This window comes from Montipora capricornis, chromosome 3 (assembly GCF_036669925.1).
Source record: "Montipora capricornis isolate CH-2021 chromosome 3, ASM3666992v2, whole genome shotgun sequence".
In the NCBI taxonomy this organism is placed as follows: domain Eukaryota; kingdom Metazoa; phylum Cnidaria; class Anthozoa; order Scleractinia; family Acroporidae; genus Montipora; species Montipora capricornis.
This window is the reverse complement of record NC_090885.1, coordinates 34,591,392-34,596,615: the sequence shown is the minus strand read 5'-3', so window position 1 is coordinate 34,596,615 and position 5,224 is coordinate 34,591,392. Positions and strand designations below refer to the sequence as shown.

Below are 5,224 nucleotides of genomic sequence, written 5' to 3'. Positions count from 1 at the left end.
ATTTGCTTTGTGACTTCCTCAATTTTGAACCTAAGCAGATTCAAAAGTTAAAACCTTCTTCTTCAGGAACAATTCAAGATATATCATTTACTTACTTTCTCTATGGTTAAGGAAAGAATGGAGGGGAGTACGTACAGTTCGATCACACAAGAAACAAACAAATAATTTATTACACCCCTCAAGTTAATGTTACTTATTACCTTGCAACGGCAGACAAATAACTTATTACACCCGGCAAGCTAATATTACTAAATACCTTGCAATGTTCCTCTTCAAAAGCTTCTGAGCAGGAATACTGAATCCGGCTGAAAATAAGTTAAGGGATAAATAATACTGGTGGATCATTTAGTCAGTGCTCAGTGGTCAGTGGTCACTTCAGAAAATAAACATGTAGGGAATTATGACATAGTCACTAACTTGATCCAAACTGGGTAAAGAGAAAACAATAAAAAGTAACGCAAAATTCATCAAAACTGGTTTATCACACATAAATTATTACTCGCTCGTGTTATTAAGAGTGAGTAACAGTGAGCAACTTACCAAAACGGATGCTAATCGACGTGAGGTCCTCGACAACAAGAAATGACTCTGCAAGATTTGATGATTTAATGTGGTTATCCATTTTAACTTTCATAACACAAATCATTTATGCCCAGTATACAAAAAGAGTGGAAGTGGAGCGGAAAGCTGAAAAGTTCTCAAGAAAACGGATCGAGGTGAGATGACTGTTCATGATTGCTCGGAACAACTCAAAAACAAAACATGGTTTCGCTCGGCGAGGTTCAAAGTTGTAATGAGAACGCATACATTTTACGAGGCTCTGGTCTTGCTTAGCTTTATGTAAGACTTTAAAGCGAGTAGACAAAGAGTTTGTGATGGCTAAAACTGATTGAATGCATTCTTAATCGTCATTTGCTTTGTGACACCCTCAATTTTGAATCTAAGCGGATTAAAAAACTAAAAACCCTCTCTATTCAGGAATAATTCAAGATACATCATTTACTTACTTTCTCGATGTGCAAGGAAAGAATGGAGGGCTGTATATAGTTCGATCACACAAGAAACAAATAATTTAGCACCGTGACCCCTCAAACTAATTGTTACCTATTACCTTGCAACGGCAGACAAATAAGTTATTACACCCAGCAACCTAATATTACCAAAATACCTTGCAATGTTCCTATTCAAAACGTTTTGAGCAGGAATACTGAATCCGGCTGAAAAAAAATTTAAGGGATAAATAATACTGGTGGATCATTTAGATGCATCATTTGCAACTGATCATGAGTGTGACGGTGGTCACTTCAGAAAATAAACATGTAGGGAATTATGACATAGTCACTAACTTGATCCAAACTGGGTTGAGAGAAAACAACAAAAAGTGATGCAAAATTCATCAGAACTGGTTTATCACAAATAAATTACTTGTTCGTGTTATTAAGAAATGAGTAACAGTGAGCAACTTACCAAAACGGATGCTAATCAATGCGAGGTCCTCGACGACAAGAAATGACTCTGCAAAATTTGATGATGTTATGTGGTTATCCATGAATTATCGAATCTTGTAAGAACTTTTAACTTTCATAACAAAATTCCCTTATGCCTAATATGCAATAAAAATGTAGAAATGGAGCGGAAAGCTGAAACGTTATCAAGAAAACTAACAAATGGAGCAGCAGGGAAAAGTCATTTCATACTCGAGCAAACTCCGCAACTGATCAGTGAAGCAGTTCAAGTTGAACACTGATCGAGGTGAGATGACGGTCCAATTGCTCCGAAAAACTCCAGTAATGGTTTCTTTCGGCGAGGTTCAAAGTTGTAATGAGAACGAGTACATTATACGAGGCTCTGGTCTTGCTTAGCTTTAAGTAAGACTTTAAAGCGACTAGACATTAAAGGTTTGTTATGGCTAAAACTGCTTGAATGCATTCTTCATCGTCATTTGCTTTGTGACACCCTCAATTTTGAATCTAAGCGGATTCAAAAACTAAAAACCCTCTCTGTTCAGGAACAATTCAAGATACATCATTTACTTACTTACTTTCTCGATGTGCAAGAAAAGAATGGAGGGCAGTATATACATTGTAGTTCGATCACACAAGAAACAAATAATTTAGCACCGTGACCCCTCAAGCTAATTGTTACTTATTACCTTGCAACGACAGACAAATATCTGATTACACCCAGCAAGCTAATATTACCAAATACCTTGCAATGTTCCTCTTTAAAACCTTGTGAGCAGGAATAATGAATCCGGCTGAACAAAAAATTAAGGGATAAATAATACTGGTGGATCATTTGGGTGCGTCATTCGCAACTGATCATGAGTGACGGTGATCATGATCACTTCATAAAATAAATTCTGACATAGTCACTAACTTATCCAAACTGAGTAAAGAGAAAACAACAAAAAGTAACGCAAAATTCATCAGAACTGGTTTATCACACATACGTTATCCCTTGTTCGTGTTATTAAAAAATGAGTAACAGTGAGCAACTGCTAATCGACGTGAGGTCCTCGACAACAAGAAATGACTCTGCAAAATTTGATGATTTAATGTGGTTATCCATTTTAACTTTCATAACACAAATCATTTATGGCTAGTATGCTAAAAGAGTGGAACTGGAGCGGAAAGCTAGAAAGTTCTCAAGAGAACGGATCGGGGTGAGATGACTGTTCATGATTGCTTGGAACAACTCAAAAAATACATGGTTTCGCTCGGCGAGGATCAAAGTTGTAATGAGAACGCATACATGATACAAGGCTCTGGTCTTGCTTAGCTTTATATAAGACTTTAAAGCGAGTATACATAAAGAGATTGTCACGGCTAAAACTGATTGAATGCTTTCTCAAACGTCATTTTGCTTTGTGGCACCCTCAAGTTTGAATCTAAGCGGATTAAAAAACTAAAACCTTCTCTGTTCAGGAATAATTCAAGATACGTATCATTTACTTACTTTCTCAGAATGGTGGGCAGTTTATGGTTCCATCACACAAGAAACAAATAATTAATTACACCCTCAAACTAATGTTACTTATTACCTTGATATGTTCCTCGAGTCGTTACAAATGAATTAATGGGTAACTAACATTGGTTAATTGTTTGCGTGCGCGGTGCGTGCATGCGTCCGTTCGTGACAATCAGCCAAGCTTCTGAATGATCGTGATCACTCAGAAAGTAAACAGTTAAGTTATGCATAAAAGGAATGTGTGCTGACATAGTTACTGACTTTAATCCAAAGAAAAGAAAAGAGAGGCGAGTAGGAAATTTATTTCGCATGCATTACTTGTTCTTGCTATTAAACAACGAGAAACAGTAAAGAGTTTCATTTAAAGCAGGCTGATGAGACATATTATGTGATCACAATGTACACCTAATTAAAGAACAGAAAGCAGTATAGGTCAATCAAACAACAAACAAATAATCAATTAGGAGTGTCTCATTACCTGGAAACGTCCTCGTTGGAACGTGTGGAGCAGGAACAAGGAATCTAGTTACAAATAAGTTAATGGATAAGCAATATCGGTGGATTGTTTGCGTGCGAGCGTCAGTTACAACTGAATGACCGTGACCGCTACAAAATAAATGTAAAAACAATACCGACATACACGCATGATAGAAATGTGTAATGGGCCCGAGGGAAGGACTTGATACAACAGAAGTTGCGTTGACAACGGGCAACGGGGGTAGGACAACTTTAAAATCAGAGTCCTGAGCAGGAATCAAACCTACGACCACAGGGACAACCCTAAGGATGCGAGAGCGTGTGACGTCACGTTATTTTGAGACAGTCAACTAATCGAGGAAAATGTTCCATAAAAACTTCAAATCAAGATGTTTCTTTTCGAAAACTAATTTTATGGACAGCTAGATCAATAAAGTTCACTCAGCTACTATTTTCTACGTTGTCCTGGATGATTTGATGGTTGTTTGGGACCCTTCGATTTCCTCTTCAGATCACACGTGTCGTCAAATACGATATAAATAGTCTATTTGCAACGAGGTTATGCGCATGCCTTGAGCATGCATCAAATGGGATTTGTAACGGACCAATCAGACAAAAGTCTCCATTGCTAATCATATTTCGAAAAGCAATGGAGACTTTTGTCTGATTGGTCCGTTAGGAATCCATTTGATGCATGCGCATAATCTCGTTGCAAGCAAGATGGCTGCCAGAGAGGAAGAGAACAAGTCATCGAGCTTTCTCGGCAAAGGAAAAGAATCGATCGCTTCTTCTTTTTTTTTTGTGGAAGATTCTAATTTTTAGCTGGTAGCCGCGTTTGCAAAGGCGGGAAATGACGAGGGGTTGTAAAACTTTTCTCCACCATGCGAAGGACTTTTTAGGGTAAGAAGCTTGCGTGAAAGTGATGTACCACTATAAAATTGGCTGTCGTGTTTGCGGTAAAAAACACGTTGTTTCGCCTTTCGTAAAAACAAACAAAAATCTTCTGTGTAGAGGCCGTTATTGTGCTGAAAAAACTAAGAAAACGCGCAGTCGACGAAGCGAATCAAGACAGCAGGTCAGGTTGGATTTAGCCATTAATTTTCTTGTTGTCAGTTTCATAAATATTTTGAGACAGTATGACAGAAATTTTGTTATTTGTTTATGTTCGGCAGGAAATGAAAGCTCTTCAAATGCAGTTAGAAGTTTTACAACTGCAACAGCAACAATCTTTAGTTATATGTAAGTTACTTAAGTTTGTGACTTGAAAGTATACATCCAGATACAGTAAAAACCCGCGTGTAAGAACCTACATCTTTCCAAGTTTGGCATAACAAGTTCTTATATTTGGGCGTAGTTATTGGCAATTTAGGCTAAAGTAGGTTCTTCATTAGGTTCTTAAGTTTACAGTAGAAACCATTCCTGTACAAGCAGAAAAAATAGGTTTGGTCCTTTATGATACAGCATTTATTTATAACTGCCTTGTCATGAGCCTTGTGCAGTATCTTTTCAGAAATATTTGCATACAAAATAAAATAATAAATGGAATAAGTAAAAATGCAAAAAAAGTCCTTTTGCCTTAATTTTCTGGTCACATTCATTTTATGATGGAATCATCATAATTGATCATAGTGCTACAGTATATGAAATTAAACAAACAAACAAACAAGCAAACAAAATAAATGCACCTCTTAGTGTTCAAAGAACTACAGTTTCCTTATCATTTTTCTTAAACTGTACGTGCATACCTTCCATGAAGTATTCTCTATTTCTCAAAGTC

General features: G+C 37.0%; 1 protein-coding gene across 1 annotated transcript in view; it reads right to left on the bottom strand.

The window, feature by feature from the left end:
- LOC138042979 (tetratricopeptide repeat protein 28-like) overlaps window positions 1-2,328 on the bottom strand; it is an 81,946-nt gene extending 79,618 nt beyond the window's left edge. The window contains exons 1-5 of the mRNA XM_068889074.1: window positions 2,209-2,328; window positions 1,468-1,515; window positions 1,169-1,217; window positions 541-588; window positions 257-305 (exon numbers count right to left, since the gene is read on the bottom strand). The gene's annotated coding sequence lies outside the window, so the exon portion shown is untranslated. The remainder of the gene's footprint in view (window positions 1-256; window positions 306-540; window positions 589-1,168; window positions 1,218-1,467; window positions 1,516-2,208) is intronic.
- Between the last annotated feature and the right edge of the window lie 2,896 nt (window positions 2,329-5,224).